We start from the raw sequence: 20,267 nt of genomic DNA on the forward strand, positions 1-20,267 counted from the left end.
GTACTCCATCCCATAGAAGCCATCTGTGCCTCTAATGGCATTACAATCTATTGAACATCATTCTCTGAGAAGATTAAAATGAGTGGATAATCTGTTTTGCCTTATTACAAATTTGGGGATATTCATAGGTTTGAGTGGGGGGTTAACTGAGAGCAACCTTTCATCCCTCACTAAGGCACTGATTCTTGAGTTGTATGTCCCAACCCTAAATACCCTGTTTCCCCGAAAATAAGACATCCCCAGAAAATAAGACCTAGTAGAGATTTTGCTGAATTGCTAAATATAAGACCTCCCCCGAAAGTAAGACCCAGCAAAGTCTTTGTTTGGAAGCATGCCTGCCGAACAGAACACCAGAGCATGCGGGATTGGTAAATGTACATATCATAGAGTCTTGTACATGGAAATAATGGTAATAACAAGAAATTATTGATAGGATTCACAGTTTGGTTATGCTGGTTTGTGATGACAACTACTGTACAGTATATAATAAATGTTCATTTTTTGTTCAACAATAAATGTGAATTCTTCTTCATGAAAAAATAAGATCTCCCCTGAAAATAAGACCTAGCGCATCTTTGGGAGCAAAATTTAATATAAGACACTGTCTTATTTTCGGGGAAACACGGTAGGATTCCGCTAGCTCAATGTTGGGGTCTCAACAAAATTGGCAACAGTAAAAGTTTTCTGAATGTTACCTAATGGCTATTTTAGATATTTGCATGAACCTGTTGTGCAGTGTTTCCAGTGGACTCTGCAGAAGCTGTCTCATCTGTACTTCATAAAAAGGAAAATCAGCCTGTTTAGCAAGCCTTGCAAATGCTGACTTGTTATAAGAAATTATACATATTTTATATACCTATATTCCTGAGGTCCTACTAAATGATCTTGGGCCAAAAAGGTTTAAGAAGCTCTTTCTTAAGAGTGTGGGAAAACCTTGCAGCCTTGTATCCTCCCCTTTTTTTTTTATTTTGATACACTTTGAAAGAAATTCTGAAATGAAATTCTCACCTATTCCTATTGAATAACCACTTTGTCATTATAAACAACAATCCTACAATCCTATCACTCAATCCTATTATCTTCCTCTTCACTATATTGACTATGCTGTCAAGGTCTGATGAGAGCACCACTCTCTAGCTTGAAAGCTGTACATCCAAGTATTTATCCCTGCCTCACACACATTATGTTTGCATCGACAGAGATATATAGATACAGTAGATGTTCCTCCCTCTCTATATAATTTTCAAATATAAAAGAAGACCTTCACTCAATATTTTAAAGATAAGTATAACGTGATCTTGGGCAAGTAACATTTGTTCACACTGCTGAGAAAGTCAATGACCAAACTCTTCTGAACAAATATAGCAAAATAAACCCTGTGATGGGTTTGCCTTACAGTTGTAGTAGATCAGAAACAACTTTAAGGCCCACAACAATAAAAATAAAATCATGTATATAGTATTCTTTTTATCATGTTGTTGTTTATTGAAAGTTTGTTCCAAATGCTATGAAAGCATTGCAATTCATAGATTTTGATATTCATGATGTTCACCTTTCTTTACTTAAAAAATGTCCCTTGAAAGATTTGCATTTTTGTTTGCAGAGAAAGAACTTATCTTGCGTATAACAAAAATAAATGGATGGTAGTGGCTTTCACTTAGTATCTTTAATTATGTTAGTTTCTCAACCCTTGGATTTTGAAGAATATTCAGTATACATAGCAAGACATAATGCACCCCCATCTACCTGAATATGATATTTACACAACCATATTTGAATGAACAAGCTTGAAATAGAGAGATCCAGAAATGAAAAGTATTGGAAAAGGGGCCACTTTATTTAAGTGGATTGAATTTGGGGATGAGCAAGAGTAGGGAGCAACCTGATATGGGTCCAGCTGAGCAAGGCTCAGGATGTTATAAGAAAGAGCCAAGTCCCAGATCAATCTCAAAGGCAGACTTTATCACCATCTGCTGTGTTCTAGGTCCCTTCTACACCACCATATAAAATCCAGATTATCTGCTTTCAACTGGATTGTATGGCAGTGTAGATTCAGGGTCCATCTACATAGGCTAAAAATCTGAAAGGAATTGGGATTTTAAATCCCACTTGCTCTCGGTGTGAAGGTCACATAGCTGGCCCAAACTCCAGGATTGGGCCAGCGGGTGGGGTGGCAGTTCCTGATCTAAGATCAGCAGAGTGGGCTAATGCACTGCCAGCCTCCCGAGGACTTTGGAATAGGAGGGAGATTTCTCCTCCAAGGCCCCATGTTTGTTCTTCCAGAGAGGAGGGAGAGGGGAAAAGGCTCCAGATGTACATCAGAGCCTTCCTCCAGTAAGTTGAGAAGGAAATGGGGGCCACCAAGAGAGTCTACGTATGAGAGGAAATAAAAGCACACGTTTTCCATGCCTGCAGGGAGACACAGGCATGGAAAGGAAAGCCTTTCTTCAGGAAGAATCAAATTCAAAAGGGCACCTATTTAACACGTGTTTTCCAGCCCTTAATCCGATTCCTCCCGCATTTTGGCTAAACATCATTTAGCCACCCCCAACCCAATTTAACCTGGGTTATAATGCATGTGTAGAAGGTCCCTCATAAAATTCAGTTCAAAGCAGATAATGTAGATTCTCTCCTTTGATAATCTGGATTATATGGCTGTGTAGAAGGGGCCCCCAAGAGGCCATCCCAGAGACCTCCTAAAAAGATGCCAAGGTGTGCACCAAACTTTTATGTATTTTCCCTCACTATCAATTTATAATCATCCTTATCCTGTTTCTACAGATACAGTATGGGATAGCCAAGAAAACAAGTAAAACAAAAAGAAAACAGGTAAAAGGGAGAAAATTCCTGCCTGGCCTTGAAGTGACCAGGAAAGTGTACACTGCACTGAGAATAAGTCATGAAGTGATGCTCCAAAGAGGGCTCATGAGGAAACAACCAGGTCTTTAAAAGCCTGTGGCTCTGCCCTGATCATGTGCAGCAATTTAGCATCCTGTAATGCATTCTGACCTTTGATCATGGAGGCCATCAACATCATACCCTTTCCTGCCATCCTCATTTGCTCTGCAGGTACTGGTACATAATCACTGTACTCTGAGTGGCATGTTTGCCTGTGATTCTTTGTTTCTCGAATGCAGTTTGGTTAAGCTGAGAAAACACTTTAAAGAAGAAAATGATCAAAAGCAAAATAAATGGGTCTTTTTGATGCCCAAAGAAGGATTAACATCCATTCATTTCATGATACAGATAACTGCAAGAAAATAAAAAATTCATCCTCCAAAGATACTAAAATTCGAGGAGAGTGGAATGGACACATGACAGCAGGGGTTGAATACCTATACAAGGAAAGGTTGTAAGTTCACAAGAGCTCCAATGCAATCTTTTTTGTGGGTTGCATCAAAATGTGGAGAGCAAAGCAATGCAATCTTTTTGCAGATCTAACTTGCAAGCTTCACAAACACATTTCAAATCTTTGTGATTATCAAACTCTATCCATTAATAGCCTCTTCTTTATTTTCTTTTGTGCTGAATCTGAAACCATTTTTCATGTCATAATCCTGTGTAATATGAGGACATGCAATGATATAATATTGCTAGAGTTCCATGTAATTAATCAGATTTGGTACATAGTCTTTTTTGTGTCAGGAGTGACTTAAGAAACTGAAAGTCGCTTCTGGTGTGAGACAATTAGCTTTCTGCAAGGATGTTGCCCACGGCATGTCGGGATGTTAGATGTTTTACCATCCTGTGGAAGGCTTCTCTCATGTCCCCACACGAGGAGTTAAAGCTGACAGACGAACGCTTATTCCTCTCCCTGGATTTGAACCGCTGACCTTTTGGTCAGCAGTCCTGCCAGCACAAGGGTTTAACCCATTGCACCACCGGGAGGCTCCTGGATACATAGTGCTGTCACTGAAGAAAAATGCAACCCCATTGTTAATGTATTACACTACTTCAGAATCTAAATTATTACCAATATCAAGTAGGAAGACATAATATTCAGCAACATTGTGGATTGAGAACTTTCTAGAAACTCTAAACTAGCAAAGTGAAGTATTTTCAAATCACTGGAATACTTTTCTTATTATGGAGCAGGCTCTGATGTTTGTGTGCTGATTTAAAATTTACTAGAATGATGTGAAGAAACATCTAAAATAAAATAACCTAGAAAATTGGGATGGGATTCTTTTGGTCACTCTCAATTGTAATAAAACATTTCAATCAAATGTTGATTGGTAAGTCAACACATTAATAAATTCAACTGATTCAGTAGTCTACTCTAGTTATACCTAGTAAAAAGACTCAGGGATATTGTTGGTAGACTGTGTTTGAATTGTTGAAAAAAATGAGGTAATAAACCCAACTGATAAAATTCAGGCTGGGATTCATTTAAATCAGGGATCCTCAAACTTTTTAAGTGGAGGGCCGGTTTGCGGTCCCTCAGACTGTTGGAGGGCCGGACTATCATGAAATAGTCCAAAATTCGGATTGTTGTTGTCGTGTGCTTTCAAGTCATTTCAGACTTAGGTCAACCCTAAGTCTAAAGTTTATGACAGGGGCCAGGTAAATGACCTTGGAGAGCTGCATCCGGCCCACGGGCATTGTGGACCCCTGATTTAAATAAGTTCATTGTAAGGATGCAATAAAATCTTTTTTTTCCAGATGTTCATTAAAGTTTCCAACACTTCAACATTGCCTTATACAATGACTAATTTGGTGCCTGTAGCTTTAGTCTTCGTGTGTGAGTGAACTAGTTCCTATCAAGCATCAAATAGTATGTTCGATGATTTCATATGATATTTTTCAACTGAATCAATTCAGAGGTTCAGCTGCAATCAATCAACTGTGGAGTACTCAAGTGATGGGAAATCAACTGAAGTAGATACATCTGTGAACAAATTAATTAGGGATAGGATAATGCAGACTTAAAAAAAACCCAACAAGCAATTTTCAACAGTTATGAGGCACAGTCACTTCAAGACTGAAGAAAAAAGGTTTCCTATTTTGCTAAAGATGTTCCAAACAGAAGTAATTAAAGCCAGGTAACCTGTTCAGAAGAAGGCACATAACACATGAACATTGGGTAGTATATGTTACTGAACCTAGACATTTGCTAGCACAATAGGACATTTTTTTCTTAACCATCCTGTGCCTTTGTTCTGAAAAGTTTCATAGCCTTTCAAAATAGATTTTCAGCATTCAAGAGGAGCTTGAAGTGAGGAGAAAAGATTTCTCCCCTTCTTAGTTCCACTTAGAGAAGCAGTTTCATTGCCCAAATGACCTCTCCAGATTCTGGTCTGAATCTGAAGTAACATATTGTCCCTGTCACAATAAATAAATGATTGTTTCTATGCCTCTCTCCTGGCAATGCTTACTAATATAAAATTAGCATTGTCATGTTTCTTGGCTCTGTTTCAATGCTTGACACTTTTAAGGTGTTAAAACCCACAATTCTATAATGTTATGTAGATCACACATTTTGCATTAGTAAATGTTACTGAGTGAGACCCAAAAATAATTAGATAATTTTACCTAATGCCGGAAAACCAAGTCCCACTATCTCAAGGAAAATTCTGCCAAGTTGGACTCCCCTGCTCAGCAGCTAAGTTCAACTCTGATAGCATCGCTTTTCTGACACTGCGTGTTTGTATATTTTTAACTTCTCCAGATGAAAATGTCAGAGTCAAAAACTTTCAAAACTTGTGTAATTAATTTAAGACTTTATAATAAATGTATCACCGAAATGTCTATTTCAGATTTTGTTTTAGTGTCAACACAATTTACCCAACATTTTTCTGCCATTTTTACAGGTGCTAAATAGTTAACCTTAGGAATGTGTAATTTGGATTTTATCAACGCAATACATTTTAAAATTCAATACACACATTCACTCTGCCTTCCTCTATACATATATGAAAAAGAAAGGGAGAAGATGGGTGAAAACAGGAAGACTAACTCATGATAGTGGGTGGGAAAGGGGGGTAATGATCCAAAAGTAATAGAGAACAGAAATACCAGAATGTATTTGAATAAAATAATGCATAGTAATAAAAATGTCATCCAAGAAATTGGAGTTAATCCAATAAATTCTGAAGCACTTTTAAAAGATAAAGTAGGATAGGTACATGCTGAACTTTGCAGTAAAAGTGAGCTGTGTCAATGTGCTAAATTACTTTTACAATTGGCTTTTTGTGCACCCGTGTGTGTGTGTGCACGTGCATATACAGACAGTCTCCGGATTATGAACAAGATAGATTTTGTAGGTTTGTTCTTAAACTGAATTTGTATGTAAGTCAGAACAGGTTCAATTTAAAGTGTAACTCCATTAAAACGGTTTTGGGCAATTTGTTTCATAAAGATCAAGTAGAACATATTGTAAATAACAAAAATAATTTTATGGCTGTGCATCACACATTTTAGTGCAAATATTAAGACACAAGTAGTGTGAAGGGATAACACTTCTGTAACGTTTATTCTCCTGTCTGTACACCTGTTCAGAAGATTTCTCCTCGTGTTCTGTGCTTGTGACAATGATTCACATTGGATTTAAAATATTGTGGGTTGTTGTGGAAACAAGGATCAGTGATAAAGCTTCAGTGGAAACACCATTTTCCCATGGTAACTGTTACAGGAGTGAATTTACCTTCCTAGGGATGGATTTCCTCTCACTTCCTGTTGTCTTACCACCATTTACTACAAGTTGGATTTTTGTAACTCAGGGACTGTGTGTGTGTGCACAACAAAATATTCAGCAAAATTGTGAGATGCCATACTCTGCCCAGCAGCTCCAAAATAACCCAAACAATTATTTACAGATAGCACAAATATATATATATATATAAAAAACTGGTCCAAGTTTTTTAGAAGAGCATGAGTCATGCACCATAGCTCTATGGTAATGGGAAGCAGAATCCTCTTCTATGCCAAGTCATGAATTCCTAATACAGTGAGAGTGACCATGCAGATTGGCTTATACCATCTGGGAAGTAACAGATGTAGTGACATGTAACATGTTACTAAAAGAGCATAGTGACATTTCTCTTGCATATATAAAAGGTGTCAAATATTGCTATTCCTTCTGCAAGAAATAATGTTTACTTATTACTTGGGGGAGTAACATGCTTTCTTGAAGTATTTTAATGTTGTATATATATATATATATGTATATATATACACGGCTTGAGCGATCCATGAAAAAATTGATTCTAAACTCGTTTCAAAAGTAGGGGGCACTAGCGTTTCATTTCTGATGTCATTTCCGAATTTTGCCCTCAAAATTTTTCGAAATTTAACAAAAATTCGTTAGTTTCAAAAGTAATTCGTTAATGGCGGACGCGCATGCGCAGTGGCCAAAAAAAAAAACAGCACGAGGGGAGATTTTACAGGACTCTCCCACCCTCATTTTTTGAGTGATCTTCTTCAAACTTGGTACCGTGGTAGAACACATTTAACACTGATAGCTCACCAAAATTTGGAACGTTTCCCTTATCCTCTGATTTTTGGCGAATTTTCATAGCTTTTATAATAAACCATTTTTTAATAATTGCAGAAATCTGTTCCTGTTTGAAAGTCTTATTTCCTGTTTCATTGGGTTGTCTTTACTGTGAAAGTCATTGTTCTACTTCAGAAACTTTCTTTTTGTGGCTGAAACTTTGTTATATTGGTGTGTGTGTGATATATACTGTGTGTGTGTATATATATATATATATATATATATATAGTCCTTGCATATGTGTATGTGTGTGTGTGTGTGTGTGTATAGGTAAAGGTAAAGGTATCCCTTGACGTTAAGTTCAGTCATGTCTGACTCTGGGGGTTGGTGCTCATCTCCATTTCTAAGCCCAAGAGCCAGTGTTGTCCATAGACACCTCCAAGGTCATGTGGCCGGCATGACTACATGGAGTGCCATTACCTTCCCGCCAGAGCGGTACCTATTGATCTACTGACATTGGCATGTTTTCAAGCTGCTAGGTTGGCAGAAGCTGGAGCTAACAGCGGGCACTCACTCTGCTCCCGGGATTTGAACCTGGGACCTTTCGGTCTGCAAGTTCAGCAGCTCAGTGCTTTAACACACTTCGCCATCGGTGCTCATGTATATATAATATACATACACATACACACAATGTGGAGAATATGTGGAAAGGTAGATAGATAAGTTGGGAGCCACAGCGAAGGCACCTTCCTGGGAGCAAGGTCTAATAATAATAATAATAATAATAATAATAATAATAATAATAATAAATCCCTTACAATATCCAAGATGGCTCACTGCTACAGAATCTTGGGAGCGTTAGTTTGGTATGGTACCATTATTGGCAGAGAAAGCTAAGCTGTAGGAGTTGAAATCCAATCATTTATCCTCCCTATAGAATCAATTTTATATGCATTTTTAGCTATGATTTATTTGCTATTTTATTGTGTTGTGTTTTTATTATTGTATAAGGCATTGAATATTTGCCTTTGCATTTGGAAGCTGCCCTGAGTCCTTTTGTGGAGAGAGGGCAGGTTAGAAATAGATTAATAACTATTATTATTATTATTATTATTATTATTATTATTATTATTATTATTATTATTATTATTAAATATCTGGAGGACTAAAGTTCGCCCATGCCTGCTCTATACTGCACTTTCCAGAACTTTCCCATCACAATCTGCTTTTGAGCTGGATAGTGATCAAGACATTATTTCCAGCTTACTGAAGTTGGCTGCATATGTTTTGTCTGAGGGTCAGAAATTGCCTTAAAGCCATCTTGTGCAGCTTCCAAAACCCAACACTTGAGAACATTTTGCACTATAGCCATATTTCCAAGGTCGTACTCAAAGGGCTTGGCAAATATACCCTTTTTTGAGATGGATCTAAATCAGGCATGGGCAAACCTTGGCCCTCCAGATGTTTTGGACTTCAACTCCCACAATTCCTAACAGCCAGTATTTGAGAACACAGAAATGCTGGACCACTCTAAAAGCCACCGTGTCTGACTACACAGAGAAGCCACTGAAATCCACAAGAAGCACATGGACAATTTCAACAGAAAAGCTAAAATCAGGACAGTAAAAGAATAACACCCAGAAAATGGGAATTCCAGACAGGAAACAATCAGGGCCAGCTAATACCTCCCAACAAAGGATTCCCCCAGGTAGGAAGCAGCCAGGCTTTGAAGCTGCAAGGCTATTCAATGCTAATCAAGGTGACCAATTGCAACATTCACACTTGCCTCCCACAGACAAGAGTTCTTTCTCCCACCCTGGACCTTCCACAGATATATAAACCCCACTTGCCTAGCTTCGCACAGACGTCAAAACCTCTGAGTATGTCTGCCACAGATGTGGGTGAAATGTCAGGAGAGAATGCTTCTGGCACATGGCCATAGAGCCCGGAAAACTCACAGCAACCCAGTAGGCTGTTGATGAACAACCTATGAACTTTTAGCATTAAAGGAAAAAATGCCCAAGATTTTATCACTTAATACTGTTGGCATGTCTGGAGAAGAAGAATAGAATGCTTCTATACCAGGCAAGGGCAAACTTTGCCCATGTCTGGTGTTAGGAATTGTGGGAGTTGAAATTCAAAACAATCTGACAAAAAACTGGGAGCTGTAGTTTGGCATGGCACTGGCTCTCTTCTCCAGGGAAGGCTAGGTAGGGACTTTGTAAAACTACAACTCACATGATTACATGGCACTGAATCTGTTGCAAGTGAGCTGGTGCCAGATTCCTTTCCTCTTAAAGGGATATCCTCTGGCTCTAAGGATTCCGTTTAGGAAGGCTTGCCTGGCTCTGGTATTCCCCTTTAAGCCTGGCTGGAAAGTCTGGAAAGAAGGAAAACCAAACCAAGGCAGGGCGAGGAGAAGGCCAAGCGCAGGCAGGCATGTCTCTTCTCTCTTCTCTTCCCTCCCTCCCTGCTTCTCTCTCTCTCTCTCTCTCTCTCTCTCTCAGAGAGAGAGAGAGAGAGAAGCAGGGAGGGGAGAGAGAGAAGGGAAGAGAGAGCAATGCGGAAGGGAGCCGGTGGTCCCCGCGCGGGGGGGGGGGGGGCGTCTCAATGGCATTTTTAAATTGTTAGCAGATCGATGGCCATGCCTCTCCCTCCCTCCCTCTTCCGCTCTGATTGGCTGAGAGGCATGCCAACATGGCTTCTCCTCTCAGAGGGGCTACAGCTACATCCGAAGACATCAGAAACAAACGAAAAAAGGTACTTTTATTATTCAAATTCGTAATATTTGTAAGGCAGTGAGCAGATGGTTCAAATATTAATTCAAAAGTAATTACGAAACGAATTTTAAACGAATTTAATGAACTAACGAAAAATTTGCTCAAGCCTAATATATATATATATATATATATATATATATATATATATATATATGGTTATCAGATATTTTTCCAGAAAAGGAAAATAACAAGTAGCAGTCACTAGATGAGCGAAATAATGACAAGTTGTTGTTGTCTGATGATGATATTTATTATTTATTTATTTACTTTATTTCTATCCTGCTCTTTTCATCCTTGCGGGAGAGCAGCGTACAAATGGCAATATTCAATGCCGCACATGCAGCAACATAAAACACAATACATCAATGTAATAAACAATTAAAACATAAATATCATAAAACCATTAAAACATAATACCCAGTCCTGAGGTTGTCATTTGCATGCTACAGTGTGCTGATTCTATATTGCACTTCTGAAATTCCTGATTGCAAAGTCAGGTCTTCATTTTTTTTCTGAACACCATGAAGGAGGAGGCAAATCTGATATTACTGGGATGAAGTTTCATATCCGAGGGGCCACTACAGAGAAGGCGCTGTCTCTTGTCCACACCAGTCATGCTTGCGATGAGCATGGGACCAATAGCAGAGCCTCCCCTGCAGATCTTAATCCTCTAACAGGTTCATAGGGAACTTGATAGTGATTATATTGTTTGGTGAAGTTAGATGCAGTGAGCTACTTTTAGTTTGGAATATTAAAGCAAGTTACACAATCCAATCATTTTTTAAGTAGTAACTAAATTACTATTTTTAAAACAAAGTCTGTTCCCAAGTTTTGTGATTTGAAGAATTTTTTCTTAAAAATTTGAGAAGGTGGATCTCCCTACCATTTTTTTTAAAACTTTTGCATTATCTACCTGCATACAAAATCTGTCCTTTCCATTTCCATTTACTTTTGAACCGTTTGTCAAAAAGAAAAGAAAAAAGCTTTTTATGCAATATCATGCTGCTCACAGTGATAAATACAAAACTTTTCTCATTAGTTTAAAAGTTAGCTTGGGTAAATGTGCTAAGAAGTTGTTGTGGCCTCAACCATTTGCGTACTCTCTGAACATCTTAGTGTGCTTTTAACTTTCTCCACAGGCTTACAATTGATCATGGCTGAGATGACAAATACCTTGAGACAACAAGAGGGGGAGGGGACTGTTTAAAGCTAGGAAATATAAATGGTTGCAGAAATTGCACAGCGGGAAGCAAAAATGCAAATGGTGTTCTTATGCAGCTGAGAAAAGGGCAACTTAACTTGGGGAAATGAATTGGTTTCCTGTGAGGGAAAAAAAGATGAAGAGTAAAATTCAATAGTTTTGGCTGGATTAGAAAGCTGAGAAGCTAGAAAGAAAAAATGAGAATAAACTATTAGGAATTGAATTACATATGTATTAGTTACGCATATACACTGCCTTTTCTTCATCTGCATAGGTTCATGTGCGTGACTATCCTCTTTCTTTTTTTGTCTTCACAACTGTAAGGTAACAGTCTTAAGTGGTTTTACACTAGGATCATCATCATAAAGCGATATAATCCATTTATATCAATATGCATCCCATGTTTTTTAAGGACTGGATACATACCGTATCGAGACTGGATATATAATTATTACAATTCTTATGTTTTAAAACTACTGCATTTTGACTTATCATATCATAGAAGGCTTGCTTCTCCGAAACCATTTAAATATCTCCCTACCCCACGTGTTTTTAATTTTTTTTTCTAATATTGTGCAGTGATATAATCTGGAACTCCCAAACAACAAGTCTTATGAGATTTTAGCTGATGAAATGTATACTAATTTTCCAATTACACGTAAAAAACAGTATGATAGCAACATATAAAATTGCAGAAAATTTAAAAACACAATTAGAATCCCATATGCAATTATTCCATTTCTGTAATGTTTTGCAGATGAATTCTGATGGATTACTGATGGAATGGGGCAAGCCTCATGTGATAGAACCCATTTTGAATCATGTACAAAGAGTCTCAGAAATGAAGTATATTTCAATATTTATCCATGGTGTCATTATAGTGCCAAGGGTAACATGTTTTTAGGTTAAGTTTTTGAGGAGCCAGTTGATTTAAGGCATACACGTGTACATGTGCATGGTTTTAAATTGTCATATCCATATTTGTCATATCTATATCTTATATTACTGGGATATCCAGGAGTAAGCATATTACCCCCTTACTAACGTCACTCCACTGGCTGCCAATTAGTTTTTAGGCAACATACAAAGTATTGGTTTTGATACTTAAAGACCTATATGATTTAGGTCCAGGTTACCTACAGGTTCACCTTCTCCTACATAATCCACCCCAGACACTTAGGTTCTCTAGAGGGCGGCTACTCCAGCCTGTCAGAACTCGACTGCTAGCCATCATCCAGAGGAACTTTTCATCTGACACCCCAAGACCGTGGAACAACCTGGGAGAGCTCTGTTGTAATTTACAACACATCTGAAGACTTATCTTTTCCAGTAGGTCTACCCAGCCAGTTTTATTCAGGAATTTTGAACTCATTATATTTTAATCTTCGTTCTGTGTATCATATGCAGAAATAGGTTTTAATATGTGTTGTTGTTGTTATTATTATTATTATTATTATTATTATTGGGTGTATATATATATAGTAGAGTCTCACTTATCCAAGCTAAACGGGCCGGCAGAAGCTTGGATAAGCGAATATCTTGGATAATAAAGAGGGATTAAGGAAAAGCCTATTAACCATCAAATTAGGTTATGATTTTACAAATTAAGCACCAAAACATCATGTTATACAACAAATTTGACAGAAAAAGCAGTTCAATATGCAGTAATGTTATGTTGTAATTACTGTATTTACAAATTTAGCACCAAAATATCACAATATATTGAAAACATTGACCATAAAAATGGCTTGGATAATCCAGAAACTTGGATAAGCGAGGCTTGGATAAGTGAGACTCCACTGTGTGTGTGTGTGTGTGTGTGTGTGTGTGTGTGTGTGTGTGTGTGTGTATATATATATATATATATATATATATATATATATAATTTTACCTTTAGTTTCTTTATGATTTGCAATCAAAATAAATAAATATGATATAAAAGTTCAATATAAAAGTACAACATAATTGGCCAATAGAGCTTGCTTATTACCATTAAAACAAATACAACACATTAAATATAAACAACAATACTAAAATTTAGATTGGCGAAAATTAGATTAGACAAGAGCATCCCCAAAGCCACCTACTGCATGTGATGACTCATGGGCCTTGTAGTCCTGCTCATGACATTGTAATGCCTGATGAAGAAGAAAACTTGGGTTTTTTACCTTCCCAGTCAGAACTGGAATCTTCTCAGCCAAATCTTTCCCAGGCAGATCTGGGAACCTTGCACCTGCAAGAAAGTTGTGTCCCAGAAGTATGTCAAACAAACCCTGAGCCTACATCTCCCGTGTTCTCTCGCCATGAGTTTTGTAAACAACAGAGGGGTTTGGAAGCAGCTTCGCGCAGGAGTGCGAGGATAGCAGCTAAGAATGTACCCAATTAAGTCTGCTTTTCGTGAGAAACTTTAAGGAGTCAAACATCTGGTCTCAGAGTTTAGCTTTCGTTTCTGGTTCCCAGAGAACTGCTTCGGCGGAAAAGTTAGACTCTATATAGGTGTTTTACCCGCGTAGTAACTTCGCGGAGTCAATTCGTCAGCCTCCGGAGCGAGTTGTGTTTGGACAGCGCGCTCCGATTCAAGCCTCGTTCCTGCTCAAGCCTTGCCTTGTCTCCAGCCTTCGCTCCTGTTTCCCAGCCTTTGTTTACCTACGGACCTTGCCTTGTTTCCCAGGACTAAACCTTGCCTTGTTTCACGGATTTTACCAAGTTATTCCACGGACCTTGTTCTTGTTCCTCGTTACCTTGTTCCACGTTTCAAGCCTTGGTTCAAGTATCAAGTTATTTCCTAGCCTTGCTCAAGTTCATGGACTAAAGGACCTTGTCATCTCCCCTCACTTTGCCTGGCAAAGTGAGTGTTTCGGTTATTGGATTACAACTTTGGACCTTAATATTTCATATTGGACATTGTTTCTTTGGACTAAATTTGACCTTTCCTGAAAGGTCTGCTTCTGGACTAACTTTTACATTTGCTTTTACTAACTTTTTATATTTCCTTAATAAAGATATTAGATAGAATCTGGCCTCTGCGTATGGTTATTGGTGCTCTGTAGCCTGGGTCGTGACAGTTTAACTCCGCCGCCTCTTCCAAGGAGACAGACCCTTGTCTCAGTACATAGCCGAGTTCCGAGTGCTGGCCCACAACACCGGCTGGAACGATGTTGCCCTCAGAGGACAATTTCGGGAGGGTCTCAACATCGAAATGCTGGAGGAAATCTCCAAGGTGGATCCTCCCCAAACGCTGGAAGCACTCATCGATCAATGTTTACGGGCTGAAGTCATGATTGCCAACAGAAAACAGTGGGTACGAGGCCAGAGCGGTAGAGCTGGGGCAAAACCCCCCGCTCCCGCCAGCGTTCAGCCGCGTCCAGTGTGGAGACCCCCACCACCATCCCCATACCCCAGAGGGAGCGAGGAGGTGCCGATGCAGTTGGGCAATGTGCGTCCCAGATTAGATGCCGCCGAGAAGGCCCGCCGCCAACGCCTAAATCTCTGCTGGTATTGCGGGAATGGGGGCCACTTCGCCAGAGAGTGCCCAGCCAAAGGGAAGCCCGCCGCCCGTCTTGCGGCGGCGTCCTCCACGGAGACGAAGGCGTCTGAGGCGGCTGGCACACAGCCGGCGGGGGAAGCCAACGACCGGGCGTAGAGAGGCTCGCCAACCCGGTCAAGAAACCCGTTCAAGAGCCGCCAACCGGGGTCCTGTTCCTTCTAGTGGTCACCTTATGGTCAGCAAAAAAGGGACCCGTCATGATCCACGCCATGATAGACTCAGGAGCTACCAACAATTTCATTGATAGAGAGTATGCCGACTCTCTGGGATTACAATATCATGACTTCAAGAATGCCCGTATAGTGCAAGCCATCGATGGCCGCCCTCTCAAGACGGGCCCCGTCAGCCAGTGGTCGGAACCCACCAGGATGTGGATAAGGGAACATATGGAAGAGATTTCCTTCTTTGTTACTGAGGTTCCCCATTTCCCTGTGATTTTGGGGATTCCATGGCTGACGCTTCACGACCCAAGCATCTCCTGGTCCAACAGAGAACTGCAGTTTGCTTCAAAGTACTGCCAAAACCATTGCCTTGTAGCCAAGGTCTGCCATGCCACAGACACCGAGCCCATTATCACCTTGCCAAAGAAGTACTCCGAGTATTGGGATGTATTCAATGAAAAAGAAGCCGAGAAGTTACCCCCACATAGACCTTATGACTGTGCCATTGACTTGGTGGAGGGGGCCCCGATCCCGCGAGGGCATCTCTACTCCCTGACTGAACCAGAGCAAGAAGCTCTCAGGGAATTCATAGAGACAAACCTTCGCAAGGGATTCATCAGACCCTCTCAATCCCCAGCCGCCTCCCCAGTGATGTTTGTGAAGAAAAAGTCAGGGGAATTACGCTTGGTGGTGGACTACAGAGCATTGAATAATATCACCAAGCGGAACAGCTATCCCCTGCCCTTAATCTCGGATCTACTAGACCGACTTCGAGGAGCCAAGGTTTACACCAAGCTGGATCTTCGGGGAGCTTACAACTTAGTTCGCATCAGAGAAGGGGACGAGTGGAAGACCGCCTTCCAGACCAAATTCGGATTATTCGAGTCCCGAGTTATGAATTATGGATTATGCGGAGCTCCCGCAACGTTCCAGCATTTTGTCAATGACATTTTCCAGGACTATCTAGATAGGTTCTTGATAATCTACCTGGACGATTTTTTGGTGTTTTCTAGATCACAATCAGAACATGAGAACCACGTCAAAATGGTGTTACAACGATTGCGGGATCATGGACTTTATGCCAAGCTGGAAAAATGCGCTTTTGATCTACAAGAGGTAGATTTCCTTGGATACCGTATCTCGCCTCTAGGGCTCTCCATGGATCCAGCCAAGGTTTCAGCAGTATTGGAATGGCGGGCGCCAACTAACAAGAAGGAGGTGCAGCGATTCTTGGGGTTCGCGAACTATTACCGCAAGTTCATTCCAGATTTTGCCCGCTGGTCTGACCCAATCACTAGCTGCATCCGTGGAAAACAGCCCTTCCGCTGGACTGATCAAGCAGAGAAAGGGTTCCAGCAACTAAAGAAATTATTCACATCCCAGCCAATCCTTCAGCATCCAGATCCTGAAACCCTTTTTGTGGTGCAAGCGGACGCCTCTGATGTGGCAATTGGGGCTGTGCTCCTACAACCGGTGGGAGATCACCTTCATCCTTGTGCCTATTATTCTCGTCAACTAACCGCACCAGAGAGGAACTATACCATTTGGGAAAAAGAACTATTAGCCATAAAGGCAGCTTTTGAAACTTGGAGACATTGGCTAGAAGGGGCCAAATTTCCCATTGAAGTCCACACTGATCATCGGAATCTAGAACATCTAAGAACTGCCCGCAAGCTAAACCAAAGGCAGCAACGTTGGGCTTTATTCTTTGAACGTTTCAATTTCCAGATTCATTATGTGACCCCAGCCCAAACCAAGCAAGCAGACGCCCTGTCACGTAAACCGGAATACGCTGCAGGACGCAAGGAGACCTTTGAATCCCAACTACTACAACCCGAAAACTTTGCCACGCTCACAGTGGGGAACACCAAATCCACTCCCATTGATTCAACTCCCTCTACTCCAGGGCCCATCTGTGCTCAAGAAATCAGGGCTAGTCAGCAAGCAGATGCCTGGGCGCAGGACCAACTTCGTCAAGGTCTGCATTTTCCCTTTTCGCTTAAAGATGGACTGCTTTGCTATAGAAATCATGTCTATATCCCACCCGGACCGGGCAGGGAAAAAGCACTTCGTCTGTGTCATGACTGCAAACCAGCAGGGCATTTCGGACTATTTAAAACCATGCATTTGATCCTAAGAGATTTCTGGTGGCCCAAGATCCGCAAGGATGTGGAAAAATATGTTAACACCTGCCCAGTATGCCAGCGCTCCAAGATAAGAAGGGAGAAGCCCTCAGGGCTTCTACACCCCCTTCCTAACCCATCTCGCCCATGGGAAATAATTTCTGCGGATTTTATCACTGACTTACCACCTTCCTGCGGATTCACCACGATCCTAGTGGTGGTGGACCTTTTCACCAAGTTAGCCCATTTCATTCCCTGTGAAGGTCTTCCCACGGCCCAAGAGACTGCAGATTTATTCCTCCAACATGTTTTCAGACTACATGGATTGCCCAAGAGTTTGGTCACAGACCGTGGATCCCAATTCACCTCTCGTTTCTGGAAGGCACTACAAAAACTATTGGGCATAGACTCTCGTTTATCTTCAGCTCATCATCCCCAAACGGATGGGCAAACGGAGCGCACCAACGCCACTTTGGAACAGTACCTTCGCTGTTATGTAAACTACCAACAGGACAATTGGGCTTCTCTGTTACCACTGTCGGAATTTGCCTACAACAATGGAGTCCAGGCTTCTACAAAAGAAACGCCGTTCTTTGCAAACTACGGCTTCCATCCACGTTTCTTTCCCCCTGTCATTGAAACTTCAGAAGTTCCCGCAGCAGAAGATTGGCTGCAGGAACTCACAGCGGTGCAACAACTTTTGCTCCAGCAACTGGAACAAGCCAAGGAGGACTATAAACGTCACGCGGACAAACATCGCCAGCCGGGCCCCGAAATCAAGGTAGGAGATCGGGTTTTTCTGTCCACTCGCTTTTTGCCCTCCCATCGCCCTTGCCGGAAGTTAGATGCCCGTTTCATTGGCCCCTATCCAGTGGTGGCGCAATTAAACCCCGTGACTTTCAAACTCCAACTTCCGCGTTCAATGCGCATTCACCCAGTGTTTCACCGCTCCCTGCTCCTTCCGGCGGATGGTGTGCGGCCAGATGTAGACCGGCCGGCCCCTGTCCCTATTTTGGTGGATGGGGAGGACGAGTTCGAGGTTCAAGACATTTTGGATTCTCGCTTTCACCGCCGCCGCCTGCAATATCTCATTGACTGGGTGGGTTTTGGCCCTGAGGAACGCTCTTGGGAAGACGCCTCCACGGTCCATGCTCCTGATCTAACCCGTCGCTTTCATCAGACCTATCCCGCCAAACCACGACCTCGCGCCTCGGGGAGAGAGTCCCAGTTTGGGAGGGGGCTTGAGGAGGGGGATAGTGTGATGACTCATGGGCCTTGTAGTCCTGCTCATGACATTGTAATGCCTGATGAAGAAGAAAACTTGGGTTTTTTACCTTCCCAGTCAGAACTGGAATCTTCTCAGCCAAATCTTTCCCAGGCAGATCTGGGAACCTTGCACCTGCAAGAAAGTTGTGTCCCAGAAGTATGTCAAACAAACCCTGAGCCTACATCTCCCGTGTTCTCTCGCCATGAGTTTTGTAAACAACAGAGGGGTTTGGAAGCAGCTTCGCGCAGGAGTGCGAGGATAGCAGCTAAGAATGTACCCAATTAAGTCTGCTTTTCGTGAGAAACTTTAAGGAGTCAAACATCTGGTCTCAGAGTTTAGCTTTCGTTTCTGGTTCCCAGAGAACTGCTTCGGCGGAAAAGTTAGACTCTATATAGGTGTTTTACCCGCGTAGTAACTTCGCGGAGTCAATTCGTCAGCCTCCGGAGCGAGTTGTGTTTGGACAGCGCGCTCCGATTCAAGCCTCGTTCCTGCTCAAGCCTTGCCTTGTCTCCAGCCTTCGCTCCTGTTTCCCAGCCTTTGTTTACCTACGGACCTTGCCTTGTTTCCCAGGACTAAACCTTGCCTTGTTTCACGGATTTTACCAAGTTATTCCACGGACCTTGTTCTTGTTCCTCGTTACCTTGTTCCACGTTTCAAGCCTTGGTTCAAGTATCAAGTTATTTCCTAGCCTTGCTCAAGTTCATGGACTAAAGGACCTTGTCATCTCCCCTCACTTTGCCTGGCAAAGTGAGTGTTTCGGTTATTGGATTACAACTTTGGACCTTAATATTTCATATTGGACATTGTTTCTTTGGACTAAATTTGACCTTTCCTGAAAGGTCTGCTTCTGGACTAACTTTTACATTTGCTTTTACTAACTTTTTATATTTCCTTAATAAAGATATTAGATAGAATCTGGCCTCTGCGTATGGTTATTGGTGCTCTGTAGCCTGGGTCGTGACACTGCAATAGCAGCAATAAATGTTACCTGAATTATCATTGCAGTCAGAGTAAAAAGAAAAAAATTATGTGAGTTACTATAGAATTGGTGTGACCCATGGGGATCGAATATTTTTTTTGACAAAGTATTGAAATGTAGATAAAACTACATCCCAAGAATTTGGTTTTTGGTTCCTAATATAAAGAGCATTAAAGCAAATAATGTGGCAAATTTCAGCTTCCAGGGACCCACAAATACACAAACAAAATGCATTGTGGAGAGTATCTGTTTCGTGTTCTAGTCATGTCTTCTTGCATGGTATTTCATTCTAACCCCCAAATATTACCACTCTTAACAGACAGAAAAAGATGCTGAGGTTAAAGGTCCTTCATTCCCTGCCACTTATTTGTTGACAACACTCAGGTCTTATTGAATTTCTTTGAATCTTGGGTATCCTTAGATGTCAGTACCTCAAAGTCCTTTATGTGTGCCATTTTGGCTACAATAGAACTCAAACCCACAATAAATGTTTACTGACCACAAGATTCAGTTAGGGTTTGTGGTTAAAGAAAACAATCTATTTTACTAATTTGGAGCAAACCACTTTCAATTCAGGCCTAGAACTGATGTCGAAATTTAAAAATTTGAAGTCTCATGCTTCCCATTTAGAATAATTAGATATTAAAATTAGATGTATACTCTTCCTTTCTATATCAGAGTAAGATTAAATTTGCAGGGATGGTAACACCCTTTGGAGGAGATTATGTTTGAAAATTGCAGAAAAATATCCTAAGAAGCTCTTGCATTATGTACCTA

Source organism: Anolis carolinensis, chromosome 4 (genome assembly GCF_035594765.1).
Source record: "Anolis carolinensis isolate JA03-04 chromosome 4, rAnoCar3.1.pri, whole genome shotgun sequence".
NCBI lineage: Eukaryota > Metazoa > Chordata > Lepidosauria > Squamata > Dactyloidae > Anolis > Anolis carolinensis.